The sequence below is a fragment of the Aptenodytes forsteri genome, unplaced genomic scaffold, assembly GCF_000699145.1.
Source record: "Aptenodytes forsteri isolate BGI_AS27 unplaced genomic scaffold, ASM69914v1 Scaffold284, whole genome shotgun sequence".
Classification (NCBI taxonomy): Eukaryota; Metazoa; Chordata; class Aves; order Sphenisciformes; family Spheniscidae; genus Aptenodytes; species Aptenodytes forsteri.
In genome coordinates this window covers 389,254-405,581 of record NW_008794445.1, presented here as the reverse complement: position 1 = coordinate 405,581, position 16,328 = coordinate 389,254, and positions in this window count along the sequence as shown.

Sequence of the window (16,328 nt, the reverse complement as noted above, 5' to 3'; positions counted from 1 at the left end):
CTCTCTCTGCTAGATTAAAGATCACTTTTGTAGCCAGTATTTTCTCCCCATGTGGGTAATTATACCCTGTAGCCACACCACTTCTCCATTTTACTTTTGATTAACTAAAACAGATTGAGATCCTTAAGTCTTTCCCTGAAATGCAGCAGGCTCTTTTGTTCTTTCTTTACCCCCAGTCTTTGAATTACATTTTGTGACTCTTCTCTCCGTCCTGTCCAGTTTTGTGGTACCTTTCTAATAAATGGGTGGTAGAACATGATTCAGTGTTCTTCTGTCAGCAATGCTCATAGTGGGTCATCAACCATGCCAGAACTTTTAATTTTAGTATTTTTATAGTAAAAAGCATGCTATAATTTCTTTTTTTAAAACAAAACAGAACAAAACAAACACACCAAACAACCCTCTGGACTCTGAAGTCCTGCGGATACTCACATGTCACCTATTAGCTGCTCCAGGCTGGGCTCTGGTTTCTTCTGAGCTCCTGTTGGTGTGGGACAGAGCTGACTTGAAAGCTGCTGTCATGCGAGCAGGCAAGGATTTGCTGCAGTGCAGGGCACCCTGCTCCTTGGTGCCTCAAGGACTCAGCAAGGACCGTGAGGCTGCCTGCCTCACCTAGAGTGGGTGTGAGCTCTGTATTTCTCCCCAGGGAGAGGGGCTTCCACATGCAAAACATACTTCTACTTCAAGCCTCCTAGCTTACTAACCTGCGCACAGGAGTTTAAGTCTTTTCAATGCATGATTCACTATTCCTTTACAGTTATACCCCAAAACTGCATTAGTCCTGCTGGCCCCGAACAGTTCAAGTTCAGCTCTTTGTCTGTTGTGAATCTTAATGCTTTTCGAGGTTTGTTCTACGTCTGACACAGACTTTATAAACTTCACAGACAAACCAGGGCTAGTTCTTTTTGTTTGTTTGTTTGTTTTTTGTTTATAATAGTCCAGAAATCCAGATTATTATTTTCTTAACTGTCAATAATTTAGTCTTTGGGTTGTGATGTGGAATCACTCAAACATCAGACAAAAAATGAATTCACTCTACAATATTAACCAGAACAGTTTGAACACATTGACTGTTTTCTATTCCAGATGCATTTGTTATACATAAGATGTCATCTTATAGCTTTTGTTAATACATTACCTTCAAATATAGAGGGTGTCTAGGTGCAGATGAGCTGCTGTTGCAGACACATCATTACTTTTTGGGATATCTTGTCTTCAGAGAACTGGATTTCAAGACTTTAATGTTGTACTAAGCCAAAAGGCTTATGCTAAGGTATGAAAATACAGTCATCATAGTGGATGTTCTTCAGGTAAACCTAATCTACAGCAGCAATCACCTAATTCTGATATAATTAAAAATAGACAGACAGGAAGATAGTCAGAGAGAGAAAAATATTCTGACTAACAGATCTTTTGTTGATGACATGCCCTGAGGGAAACATCAGAATAAACAGATTTAAGCATGGTTAGGAGCTTAGATGGTATATTATTTCATTCTGTTTATAACACAAAAGGAAGGGCTCTTGCTGCCAAGCTTGTCTGATTGCTTGTGACGAGATTTGGAGGGATGCCTTTAGAACAAATGGAGGTTTTTCTCTTCAGTGATCCCAGTCTGGGTGCCTCAACTGGGCATCAGTAAAATGTGACACAAAGCTCCCTTGATCACAGAGCAGGCTTATGGAGGAGGGCAAGATGAACAGTTTGGAGACGGGGTGGGGAAGACACTTCTGCACTAAGGAAAAAAAAAAGCCATCCTGTGTTGTACATCAACTATTCCGTATGTGCCATAAAGCCCATCAGGAGCTGGGGTTGTTTGTGTCAACATGATGACCAGTCACTCTGGACATGTCTCCGTGGAGAGGCACAGGGAGATGGGAGCCTGCTGCGAGGTGCGGGGTGTGAGCCACTTCTGTGCTGAGCCAGGTGAGCACAGCTCAGAGCTGGAGGTAGCACCTTGTCCTAAGAGGCACCTGCAGAAAGATGGAGCAAGCAGAATTACTCCCCCACTGTACAGATGGCGAGCTGACACACAGATGGCAGTGGCCAAAAAAACCCCAAACAATAGAAGACAAAAAATGTATGGTCAAGCAGGGCCTTGAATGTGAATCTTCCAAGTCCTACGCAGGGGCTTCTGGAGGGGTGGGAGAGGGTGGTTGGCGCAGGGAGAGAGCACTGTCAGGAGCAGGTGAATGTCTTAAAGTGACCCCAGAAGACGAAACAAAGTCAGCAGTCGGAAGGGACTGAGGACACACAGACCAAAGCTAGACTGTACTTAATCAGCTTAGATGCTGCCTTTGCTGCGAGCCAACACCAGGGTATGTGAGACTCGTGTGCTCCTACCCGCCAGCCTCACGAATGCTTTTGCGACCACAATCAACTCCCTTAGGCCGTCAGACACAGTTGTCTAGAATAATCAGACAATAGAGGGGACAGGGAAAGAAAGAGAGAGAAAAGAAAACAAGGTAAAGAAAGGAAAGGAGAAAGCTCTTTGATCAAAGCCTTCTATGGATAGGATTTATTATTATTATTCTAATACCTTTTACCACAGCAGTGGGCCTTTCTCAGACAGGAGATGCCAGCTGGGACAAAACAGGTGCAAAGCTGGTTCACTTTACAACGTGGATTCTTGCCTAATAGGGGCTGAACTCCAGCCATCAAATGCATTTCAATTAGAGTCTCAGGTTTGTCTCTGAAATATCAGACAACTCTGTGATTCAGCCAGCTATGCCCATCTTCCATGTAAAGCCATTTACTCTGTCTGTGGGTCTAAGCAGGCTGAGCCAGGACCCACTCCCTTCCTGTGGCTAATTCGTTGCTCCCATAGGAAGCAGATTCGGGGAGGGAAGTACAAACACCACAAAGTTTCTGCAGAACAGCTTTGGAAGGGGAGCACACCCACCCCTACCTCCCCAACCACCTCCCTCTAACACGGGGAGCATTTCCATGCTTTACTCTAGTAAGATGAGAAGCAAGGTTGAGTTTTCAGGGCCCTCTCCAAAGACCATGGCTGAGCATCACCAGCTTTCTTGAGGTCTAAAGGAGGTCATCGCTGAGGCGGATTCCTGGAAACTGAGTCAGATTTGGCCAGCGAAAGCTGTCTCATAGCAGGGGAAGATTGTCATTAATACCGCTTCTGCCGGAGCCTGGTGGTAGGAGGGAGACCATTGCCTCAGCAATTTTCCAACAGGCAGGAAAGTGATTATCAGCTATACCAACATCAGGCCATGAAGCAGCAGAGTCCAGGATGTAGGGAAACAGCAGCTGCGTTTCATGAGGTCTAAGAGAGAAGCAGCATTTTTTTCAGCAGGATTCAAGTGACCCTGCAGAGCAAAGGGCAAGACCCTCAGGCAACAAGCTGGTGGGTGGCAGCAGCAATATCAGCAAAACAAATTCTCATCAGCTGACCTTACCTTCCTATCTGCATTATCTTTCCTGGCTGAGTGACGCCTTCCCATCAAATGAGGGCAGGAGAAGGAGGAGGGCAGAAGCAGCCAGGGCTGCATACTGCACCTGACTCAGACCTTCCAGGCTAAGATGTTGCTGCTCCTTCTGGATAGAAAAGGGTATTCTCATTTTGCAAATGATAATTCTAAATAGCTTTCCTTAAGTCATGGAGCAAACTCTGGCCACAGCTAAAATAAGCAGTAGCTTCCACTCACCTTTAATTGCACACTTTAACCATTATTATTAAATAATACTATTAAGGGAAAACCTAGATGCCCTGGCTGTGACAGGAGATCTATTATGTTACATTGTCTGGTAAGTTTATGACAAGAGCTATAATCATTTTAGGGCTAAGTGGATGAGATGGAAAAAAGGAAAAAGGATATATTCTTATTAGGAGCTAGCTAAGGAATGTCCTGCCTAAAACCAGTTTTTGCATAACTGAAATTTTGCCATGAGAAATTTCAAGTTTGACAACAAATTCTAATTTTTGACTGAGAAAATGCAAATGACAGCTCTAGACCTGCCTGCCTGGCAGGCGTTTGTCAACTTTGTTTTCTGTCTTCAGGGAGGCAGTGGAATCAACAAGAGTAATTTTGACAGGCAGAAAGTCAGCAAGCCAAACAATGAAATAATAAATTCTGTTTTAACTTTTCTTAAGACTGTATGTGTGTGGGATTCCTGCCTAGAATTTCACTTCTACGGAAAGCATTTGTATTTAATTCCTACCTTCTAAGTATCTGAGGAGCACAACAGCACTGAGCTTTGTGTATGGTGGAACAAGTGAAGACCTGAGGCACAGAAGAGACTGCAAGCCAGAATTTCCCAAGTGACACTGGCTGCTGAGCCTGACCCACATTTTCAGAAGAGTTTTTGAGCTTTTACCTGAACACCAGAATAGCTAGCCACATCTTAAAATGCAAAATCATAAAATAATAGATTAATTTAGATCAGAAGGGACACTTCTGGGTCACCTTGTCCAACTCCCTGCTTCAAGTGGGGCCAACTACCAAATTAGATGAGGTTGCTCAGGATGTTATCTATCCGAGCTTTGAAAATCTCCCAGATTGCACAGCCCCTTTGGGGCACTCTTGCAGTGCTTTCACCACACGTATGGTGAAAAATTTTCCTTATAATAATTTGAAATTTCTCTGGTTGCAAATTGTGACCTTTGCCTCTTGCCCTTTTGCTATACATCCCCTTTAGTAGTAGTAGTAGAGATGAGTTAGATTCTTTCAGCCTTACCTTCTCCAGGCTGAAAAACCCAGCTCCTTCAGCCTCTCCTTGTGCAACCCCCTGACCATCTAGGTGGCCCTCTACTGGACTCTCTCCAGTTTGTCTGTATCTTTCTGGCCCAAAACTGGACATAGTACTCCAGATGCAGCCTCAAGAGAGTTGAGTAGAGGGGAATAACCACCTTGCTTGGACCTATTGAGGCAGGGCTGTTGAATGTACAGAAGGGGACTGGAATGTCCCTTAACAAGGACTTGGGTGGGTGAGCAGGGTGTCAGGAAAAAGAAAAAGGGTCTGATTTCTAAGAAAGTGCCCAGGAGAGAAGTTGTTATACAGAATATAACATTATAATAAGTAGAATAAAGTTGCAAAGACAGCAGCAGAAGCTGCATTGCTCTAGACGTTTTCAAAAAAGATCATTCAGGCAAAATTGGAAGGGAAAACTACTCCAAGCTCAAGTACCAGCTATTCAAAAGTAGGTGTAGAAATGAAATGAAAGCCCCCCTTTTGGCTCAGAATGCTATTTTAGTGCAGGACATTGCCTAACCAAACATGGTTTATGATGATTGCTCCAGTCCAGCTAACCTTAACCTGATTTAAAGGTGTGTAATATAACAGGGAGTGTTATATTACAGTCTGTCATTCCCTGTCAGGTTAGCAGAGACTAATCGCCATGACTCTTATGTTCTCTGCTCCTTAGTTTAAAGTAAGCTCTTCTCACTGTGGCATAAGTCTATGAACTGTTAATCTCCTCATTGTATGTATTTTTGGCCAAATCTGTACAAAACCACCATGGTGGTTTTCTGGGGTTGAGCACGCCAGCCTTTTCTCAGTAGCCCACCATTGGTTTACCAGTGACTCCAGCAACAACATATGGGGAAGTGAAGCTGAAAAAAAAAGGAAAAGCACAGGATTGTCAGAACTGTTGGGTGGATGTGAGGCTGATCAGAGCCAAGAACGGTTTTAATAAGTGGAAAGGTTTGCAATGTGAGAGTGATAACTAGCACAGGGGCAGTGAAGGGGAATGTCCTAAAGACAGCGGTCAGGGCCATATATGCAACATACCATGCTCTCACACTTGCTCTTTCCCCCTTCCCTCTCCCTCTCTATCTCCCCAAAGACAAATCTAACCTAGTGTTTGCACAGGAGCACTGCCAGCAGAGACCCCTGAAAGGACGTGCCAAACCAGCACATCCCTGGAGTACCCTGAACACTCTCACACAGCTTTTTGCTAGGCTGAACCAGAGAGCAATCCATTACTTAATCTTGCTGCCACTCCAAGATTGTTCCCTGCAGTATATTTTACAGTGCTTTGTCCAGGCTGGTTTTAAAACATCCAGGTGATGAGACTTTCACCAGTTTACTTGGGGGAGTTATTTTGCAGGCTAACAGACATCACCATTAGCACTATTTCTTGTCACATGCATCAGCAGCTCTCCCATAAACAATTGCTAACACTACAGCTATTCTACAGGCCCAAGGAAGGTGAAGGAATACAAACAGGGAGTCAATATTCAGGTGAATAAAGGAATAAAAAGATAATGGAAATGTCTGGCTCCTCCAGGAACATATGGCGTTTAGTTGGGTTATGGACACTTGAATAAGTGACAGTGAGGTAACCGGTTACTTCTGCACTCATCCCTGAATAAATGTGAGGTAATCTGAGAGAGATCAGGCACAGAGGGGAACCAGGCTGCTCAGGCTGCCCAGTTCAGCTGTGCCAGGATCTAGCAGAGTTGGCTACAGACGCCTCCATTCCCCTGTAAGGCCACCCCTAAGTCAATTACCTCACATGTATCATGGGGTAAAAGTATAATTAGGAGAGTTACTGCAGAGCAGCTTAAAGCGTTCCCTGTTATTGCTACTACATCTAAGGAAACGGACATATGACCAAGTGAGTAATGTCTTGTTTAACGTATCTTAGATTATTTTATTGAAAAGCCATTTCCTGCTCTTCAAGCTCTTCTCCTTCTGCAGAGGTCGGCACCTGACATTATGGGTGAAACCTTACAGTCCTGTATGCAGCCAGGTCTGCAGTGTTCTGCATAAATGAAAAAAACCCATCCTTCCTGGCCCCTGCTGGTGAATCGGCACATTTGGTAAGCAGCACTGTACTCTGCATGGCTACTAATTCAGCACTGATAATGGCTGTGACACCAGCAGATGCTTTTCAAAATTCCTCTCTGCAATATTTTACTCAAGGTCCCCCTTTGGCAAGTAATTCAATAGTTTTACTGTAACACACCAGGCAATGCCACCTCTGTTTCCTTTGTTCCTTATTACACGTCCATGTGTCTCAACTCTGTAATAAAGAAAACCTGCTGAATACATCCTGCAGACAGTACTTCTCTTAGAAAAGAGCCTCCCCCTGAAACAATTATCAGGTTGGTGCATACAGTACCGGTGGTAATCTCATTGAATGACACACACCACAACAGCTTTAAAGACAAGATGATGCCTCTCTCACAAAAGACAGCAGCAAGCTATTTAGGGAGAACGCGGCAAATACAGAGCAGCCCGTGATCTCTGGCTTTAGAGAGAGGCCATCTGACCTCAGGAATCTGTTCCCTCTTTTGATCAGTGTGGAATGGTTCCTTAACAGTTTTCTTGTAGTGGGACCAGTATAGTTTAAGCAGTCCTGGAACGATGCTTCCCCAGGGATCTTCTTCCACATCTTACTAGAAAGGAAGAAGTTTTTCTTAACATTCGAACTTCATAAGTTTTCCTTCTCTGAAGTTCATCCTATTATGCAATGCCCCATTGTACTAAGCCTGCACAAAGTCTCTTCCTCTTGGGATTTTCCTTGAATTTATTTGGAGGTGATTATCATATCTCCTCTTAGTTGTTGCTTTGCCAAGATGTACATAGCTTGCTCTTTTAATCTTTCCATATCAATCAAGCATTCCTGCTACCTAATAATAATTGTGCTTCTTCTCTGAACTCCCTCCAGCTCTTCAATATCTTTCCAGTGACATGGTGCTCAGAACAGCACAGGAGATGCCAGCTGCATTTGCAGCTGTGTAGAGAAGGTGCTCTGCTGCAGAGCATCTTAAACTAGGTTGCCCACCTGTCCTACCACCTTTCATTGCAACACTTCTAAGAGCCAAGGGAAAGTAGGTTTCAGTGCTGGAAGGCTGTCAAACCGGTGGAAAGTCCCTCTGGAGATGTTATACTATGATTTCCCCTAATAACTGATACTATACCCTTCAACAAGCACATGCTGCCTATTTCTGGGAGGGTCAAACTTTCTGTGGCAGCACCATCAGAGCCCCAAACAGTCAATGATGCCAAGTCTCTTCACAGAAAACCAAAATTGTTTTGACTTTTTTTAGAGCTGTACGCCACATTATGAAATCCTTTCTGATTTACTTATTTACTGCTTATTCTAATAAGAAATAAGTCTGTGATTCATACTTAAGTCAAAGCACTCAATTACCAAGCCAAATTGCTGAAAACCCAAGCATGTGCCCAGTTTAGCATCAAAATGTGTTTGGTATTATAGGAAGAGCTATCAAAAAGAACATGCAAAAATGCATTATTATACTTCTACCACTATTTAGCAAGCAGTTTTTTATTAGGGATGAGAGAACAACAGATGTCTTTGGCTTCTGCAAGCATTGCAATCTATCAAGTAACTGGTCTGTCCAAGAAGTGAAATCTCTGCCACTAATTGCAGATCACATCAGAAAAAGAGAATCACAACCAGAAGTCATAGGCAAAAAACAAAGAGAAGAGAAAAATGAGAGAAAGAAGAAGGAAAAATATGAAAAGATCCTTCAGGTTTGCTAAGGTTTGAACATTCATAAGGGAGGAGATAGAAGAAAATGTATGAAAGCTGAGGTAAAATGGTATTCTGCTGTCTCAGAAGCAGCACAGGCAATGTTTGAAGTTGGGTTCGGAGTCCTCCATCTTCACAGTGCTGAAACCACCAGAAGCAGACAGTTCCCCCAACATGGGTAATATAATATTTTGCCTAATGACTGATTACACAGTGCTATAGTTATAGTCAATAAACGAATTCTGCTGGGTCAATTTGCTTTTTCAGGTTTTCTTGCAAACTGTTAACAAATAGTTAGCATTCACCACCTGAGATCTGTAATTAAGACTGGATGCATTTCCGAGAGATACGTGCTCACACGACTTAGAATACCTGGCTTCTTGGAGGAATCAATTTTTTTGGCCTGTATTGCGAAGGGAATGAAATTAAATGGACAATATAGCATCTTCTGGCCTTAAGATCCAGAACAGTTATTCTTTCTCAATATTTTTCCCAAAAATATTCCAAGCAAGATCTTGTAGTTGCATTACTACTTTTTTTTTTTTAAAAGAATAATTCTCTGCCCTTGCACCTCAGTATTCTCTGAATGTTTTTGTTTTTCCTTTTTATTCATCCCTACTAGGATTTGAAACTCCCCCCTGATTCAGCATTGAATGTGAATTTCATTAATGAGCTGTTTATTTTTCTTCCAGACCAATTAATGAGGGTGATAAATGAGATAGGACATAACACCAATCCCTGTGGCACCCCAGTAGCTACCTCCCCCAAATTAAAACACTGCCATTTATCATTACCATTTGCTAATGTTCTTTCCACCAGTTTGTAGACCCTGTGGCAGTACTCCTACTGAAGCCAATCTGAATTAATTATTCAAGTACGTTCATGGGAGATGCAATATCAAATACTTGATGGAAAACCAAAATGCAGTATACCAACTGAATTTCCAGTAGGCACTACTACTTTAATTCTTTTAAAACCTTTTATATCTGTTTGTGACGATTTATTCTTTTATTATTTGTACTTTAGTGATGCCTGAAGAATCCAGCTGGGCTGAGGACCCATTGTTATGTTTATTACTAAAATTTTATCTCCAGCTGTTTAGTGATTCTCTTTCCTCCTCCTGCCTCTCATATTTGCTTCATTTTCACCCCAAGGATAGAATTTAAATTAATGGAGCTGTAATTGCCAGGATCACTGACAATTCCTTTTTTATGAAATCAGGTACATTTTCTGTATTTTGCATATTTGCTGCTTCCACTTTTTCTCTTTCAGAAAACACTTTATTATGAGTCATGTTTGCATGAAAACAGGCTCCTCTCTCTCTTTCTCTAGCATGCATCTGGTCCTGCTGTGCATTCCCCATTGGAGCCCGTATCACTGATAATCCTGTGCCTGAGAAGTCTCAGTAAGTTTCATGGAGATGACTGATGTCACACTTGGAGGATTAAGCCGGGAATAAGCAGCAGGAGCACATCATCTCTCGAGAAACTGAGACCCCATCTTCTCTGTGCTGGAAAATGCCAAAGACAGATTTAAAAAAAATGTCATGTTGCTTCTGGTACAAGAAAGAAAGCCTCTATATGCCAAACTGAAAATATGCTGATTCAAAAGGAGAGGGAGAGGAATGGTTATTTGAACAAGCCTGGTTACATCCTGAGCCCAAGGACAGATGAGCTGTGTGAACAGACCTCATACACCAGCTTTGGTCTTTGGAAGATTCACAAGGGGGCACGTTGCCTGTAAATTTACAATTTCCTTACTTTTTGTTTTTTTGTTTTTTCTTTTAAATAAAGGAGATTAGTTTCTTCACAGTCTTCCCTGTATTCCCTTTCCTGGGACAACCTGGTAGCAGCGTCTGACAGAGACCCCATCTTCCCTCTCACCCAGGAGAGAGTGCACCGCAGGCTGGAGAATATTTCAGGGAAACACTGCAGAATCTTCTCCTTGGTCAAAAAGCAGAGCTGGGAGGAAATATTTTCCCTTACCCCCTAAAGCCACAGGATCAACCTGACTAAACTAATGTTTCCCTCCCACTCTCAACAGCAGTCTTCCCAGCACTACTGAAAGTGTCCCATCTCACTGTTACTTTGTAAGGAAGCCATTTCAAGGTCTCAAAAAATCACAAATCAGCTGTGCTCTGAATTTTTGTAAGATCCTTTATCTGTCACAGAACAAGGAACAAAGGTTTCCAGTCCCACTGTGTTCCTACAGATGCTGTGGAGCCGCTTCCTTAAACAAGGTACTTAGTCCTGAGATGGCATGCTCCTTCATGGTGCTTGAGAAAACTTGGCTACTCAACAGCATCTTCCCTGAGTTAGAGCTCTGGGCTAGTGCTGGGGTGGGAATCAGATCTCAGCCCTAGCCCATCCTGACTCCTGAAATGGCCTGTTACTGCCTCTTATTACTCCTCTGATATAAAGGGAAATATTTAGTACGCCTCTTTCAAATAATCTTCATTATAACCAGCAGCTGCCTTTGTTTTCCCCTCTGCTGACAATTATGTGCAGGCTACTGGCCAAAGGAGGTTAGGCCTTATTTTAAGCTCTATACCCAACAAGCAGACTTGGACTTCTGCATCTAAAACTGAATTTCATACCACCCCATCTCAGCAAACTTGTGGATGCCCCCTCCCTGGAAGTGTTCAAAGTCAGGCTGGATGGGGCTTTGAGCAACCTGATCTAGTGACAGATGTCCTTGCCCATGGCAGGGGGGTTGGACTAGAAGATCTTTTAAGGTCCCTTTCAACCCAAACCAGTCTATGATTCTATGATTCAGTTCAGGTTTGTTTGCTGTAGAGGGAACCAAAATAGGGGCATTTGAGTGTGGGCTACAGTTGAGAAAAGCTCTTAACTTTTTCCTCCTAGAGCATGTAGTTAGAATAAACCCATTTCTTTTGATGCTGTAAGCTGGCTGTTTACCCAGTGAGGTTCAAAGCTAGTTTCTGCCTGCTTCTCCCTAACCCTGGTATTATTCAGGAGTCAATAATTCAATTCAAAACAATGCAGTGACAATGAGGTGGAATTGTTTTAATGGTGTTTACTTGTTCTTAATGATGTGCTGTATCCCTGCCTCCCTGTTGCAGATAGAAGCAGATGATAAAGAAGGGAGAAACTACGCTGTAATGCAGACAGTAAAATCAAAGAAGAGACACTCCTTTTGAGATGAAAGAGAGACTCCTACTAGTTTCTGAAAACTCACAAATGTAGGATTTTTACTGCCACAGTTGAGGTCTTTCTGCCAACAAGGACTTAACTGTAAAACCAAAGAAAAACTCCCCAATTCAGAGCAATTCAGAACCCTTTTCAATACAACCATTCTACCCCCTAAAGAAAGGTTTTGGCCAAAACAGGATAATTCTATGCTTCCTATCTCTTTTTTCTCATACTTTCCAGATTTTATATTCCCAAATGTGGCATTTTTTTCCCCTCTCAGTCAGAGAAAATAACTGAAAAGGGAATGCACTTATGCTTATTGTCTTGGGAGAGGAGGCAAAGAAGGAAAGGGGTGGAAAATTGGTCTCTACCATGATTTACGCAAGTCTTGAAGTTGTGCCAGTTGGAACAGCTCAGCAGGGCACCTGAAGCCAGCTGCAGTGCGAGGGCCCAGGTTGTCCTCACAGCCCCACCATACACCTTCCTCCAAGGGTGTGAGGAGAGACATAGTAGTACCAATTTTAAATCGCTGCCTGCCTATTTTGGTCAGCTCTCAAAAGACAACTGAAAAAGGATTTAGTGCAAGCCAGGATGTGCCTCTACCTTTCTGTTTCTTTAAACATGCTGCAGTGATATTGTGTCTGTATGGTGTAACAACAGCTTCTGTAGTCCACGAGGGAGCCTGCCATCTCACAGACTTGTGGCCAACTGTGAGACCATGATGGCTGTCACTGTTGCTTCTCCATTTTCATGCTCTATTAATTATTTGTCTGTGATTGCTACTATGCTCTTTGTGCCTGTTTGGGTCTCAAAACCCTATCCTGAAGGGGAAGCAGGTGTGTTTTTGAGGAGTTTTGTGAGGAGGGTGCGATTACAAGCAACTGCCTGCATATGAGAGACTGGAGTGGGCAGCTGTGTTGTGGTTATTGCTTATGAAACATACAGCTATCTGTGCTTGTGGTTTCAGCGAAGGTTGTTTGCTGGTTTGCCTGCAGGCTGAGAAGCAGCAGGTCTCACAATATTTTTGCTAGGCTTCTGGGAAACACTGGGAAGGAGCTGGTGGCCACCACCCCTGTGAGTGCCAGTGATGTAGGGGGAGAGGTTTTGAAGACAAAATAGCAGAATCTCCTTGGCAGCTTTCCCCAAATAGCCCTGGTAATGCATGCTGGGCCAGGCAGATGTGAAGAGGTAATGCTGTTGGGAAAATTATATACATATAAGAGTTCAAAACCGTCAACACTAGAGAGACTCTGGAAGGGAGGGAGCCTGCCCAGGGGAGTTCCAGCTGCCGACACTGCACAGGAGGGTGCTCACATGAGGGTGCCAAGGAGCATGGGGGTTTGGAGGACACATCCTCACATTACAAGAACTCTGCGTGCTCAGGTGAAGCACAGGACAAAAACTAGAAATTACCAAGTTACAAATAAATGCACAATGGCACAGATGATAGAAGAAAGCTAAAAGAAATTTAATGAATACATCTACCTTTATACTAGAAGTCTAGGGAGAAAAGAATTTTTAGATTTAAATTAATATAAAGACATAAAAGACATATTGGAAATTTGGTGGAAGGAGAAGCAGATGGACAATGTAATACCAATTTGAAAAATTATACTGGAGAGACAAAATGGGCTCTGTAGATGAAGGGATGGTACTATAGCCTAAAAGAAGCTTTGAGTCAAATCAGATTAACAATCAAGCAAACCTTCTCAACAAGTAATAGAAACCCTATGAATCAAACTCCAGTCCCATGTAGGAAAAATACAGCAAAAAGGCTGCATTACATACTGCCTGATGAAGATGGTGATAGAGATTGACACACTGAAGGAGGTCAAGGAAGGCAGGAATGAACAATAAAAGAAGACTATAATTGCCCTCATATACTGGCTAAACTTTACTGTGGGGTGTGATGTGTGGGCTGAACTTTCAGACACTGCCAATTTCTGTTTTATGGAAGTACTAGACAGGGAAATGAGAAGAGAAGTCCTGACCAATGCGCAGAACTTGGTGACTGTCATAGAGCTGTTGGGAACAGTGGCAGTGCTGTATTTAAGTCCAACATCCCTGTTCCTCCTGCAAGAGCCAAGAGGCCCACTACTGTAGTGATGAATTTTAAAAAAGCCGAACTACACAAAAATGAAGGGGTCTTGTTAAAAAGAAGCTACAATGAGTGGTTAAAGTACAAAAATCTTTTTTTGGACAGCACTGAGGCTGTTCAAAGGTACCATGCTGGATGATCAGAGCAAATGTGTACTACCTATCAATAAACGTTTGAGGAAGTCCAAAAGATAAAAGGCCTAGCTTAACCGAAGTGTAAGGGAGCTTTCTTGGAAATAAGAAGGCGTTCTTCAAAAAACACAAAGCTGTGTCCTACTAAAAACAAAAAAAACCCCAAACCCCAAAAGAACAATAGGCTGAGAATGCTGAAATTCAGTAAGGGAGCCCAAAGAAGTGAATTGTGCTTCAACTTGCAAAAAAGCAGAGACACTAATTATAAATCATGTTGCTACATCTTAGGGGCTAGGAGACCTCTAGAGCATCTGTAAGGCCAAGGAAAGATCAAGGAGCAGGAGGCTTCAAAGACAACAAAATTGTAGCAGAAAAAACTTAAATCTGCCTGACTGCACTAAACATGAAGAACTTGGGGAAGTTTCCAACACAGAACTTTTCTTTTAGGTGTTCATCTTTCCATGTTGATATGTGGAGGTAGTTAATATCTGGTGGCTATAGTCCACGTACACTTCTGAAAGGCATTCTACAAGGTCCTCAGTGACAAAAATCCTAACCTATCATGGGATAAGTGCAAATGTCCTCATGTGGGCATGTAACTAGTCATAAGACCAGAAAGTGAGGGTAAGAATAAATAATTTTTTGTAGGGAAGGTAGTTGTCAGTGGAGCTTCACACAGATCTGTGTTCAGACTCATGCTGTTCATGAGTGCATAAATGATCTAGAAAAAGAGAATTAATTGTGAGATGTTTGCTAATGCTATATTACTCTAAGTAACAAAAGACATGAGCATGAAACACTGTAAAAGCCTCTCACTATGGCAAGCAACTGGGCGTAAAGTAACAGCATTTGAAGCAATGCATACTGGGAAAAAATCCTAATTTTACACATATAATGATGGGTTCTGAGCTGTCTATTATCATCAGGAATGAGATCTTCAGGTAATAATAGATAGCACTGCAAAAATGTCAGTTCAGGGTACAGCAGTAGCCAAAAGCAATCAAGATATTAGAAATTTTGAGGATGGGATAGCAATCAACAACAGGAAATATCTTTATGCCACTAGAAAACCCATTGTGCACCTGCACTTTAGAGACTGAGTGCAGTCTGGTCTCTTGGTCTCAGAAAGAACATAGCGGAATCAGAGAAGGTGCTACAAATTCAGCAAAATAATCAAAGGCATCAAATAGCTTTCCCTATGAGCTATACAAAATATACTAGGACTCTTCAACCTAGAGAAGACACAATGGTGAAAAAGCATAATGTAGATTTGTTAAACACAGGAAGCATGGAGAAGTCCTGGCCATTTACTGACAATGTGATTTTGTACTGTAGGAAGCAAACAAGTACTACACCTTATGACGCAATCTTTATAACCTTGGTGCATATCAGGTGTTCACTGAACTGATGAAAAAGTCCAGTAATACAATCGTTACAACATAATTAATATTAATTATTGCAGAACTGCTTGAGACAAAAACATTGCATATGCCTAGGTGCCATGATCTTATATCATAAAAGCAGACAACTTAAATGACTTAGTAAGTTCCCAAACATGTCTATATATGCAGCAAATTGGACTGTCTACCTGGGAGTTAGCTTGTGAGGAATTACATGGTGAAATAACATTCAAGCAACATTGTAGGAGGAGCTGATACGTTGCAGTGGTTTAGTTCATAGGCTGAATCCCTGAAAGTCCAGCCAAGCTGAGCTGAAAGCATTCCAGGTTGCCAATTAGAGGTTAAGGCCCACATTACACTAGCTAGCTCAATATTACTTTGCATTACAGAGCTCCCATTGCAGTATAAATTGAGGCAAGATAGCAGATGCCTGTATGGTTCATTGCATGGTTTTGCAAGTGCACAGCTTGAAGTGGACTCTTCTAATACTAAATATTCAGTGAAAGAGTCTAGTAAAAAATCCATTGGCTATACTTGTTTATAGGGGACTGAGAGTACAATTAAAGTTTCCACAGAGAAATGTGCCCCTGCACATGCACGCACACACAAGTGCAAACACACACATGCACACAAACAGAGGAAGTCTGGGTGTTTTTCCTATTCCTGGGATGAATTTGCTACATGCCTCTGTGGTGGGTTGACCCTGGCTAGATGCCAGGTACCCACCAAAGCCACTCTATCACTCCCCTCCTCAACTGGACAGGGGAGAGAAAATATAACCAAAGGCTCGTGGGTCGAGATAAGGACAGGGAGATCACTCAGCAATTACCGTCATGGGCGAAACAGACTCAACTTGGGGAAATTAATTTAATTTATTACCAATCATATCAGAGTAGGATAATGAGAAATAAAACCTAAATCTTAAAACACCTTCCCCCCACCCCTCCCTTCTTCCTGGGTTTAACTTTACTCCCAAATTCTCTACCTCCTCCCCCACCAGTGGTGCAGGGGGATGGGGAATGGGGGTTGCGGTCAGTTCATCATCAGTTGTCTCTGCTGCTCCTTCCTCCTCAGGGGGAGGACTCCTCATAT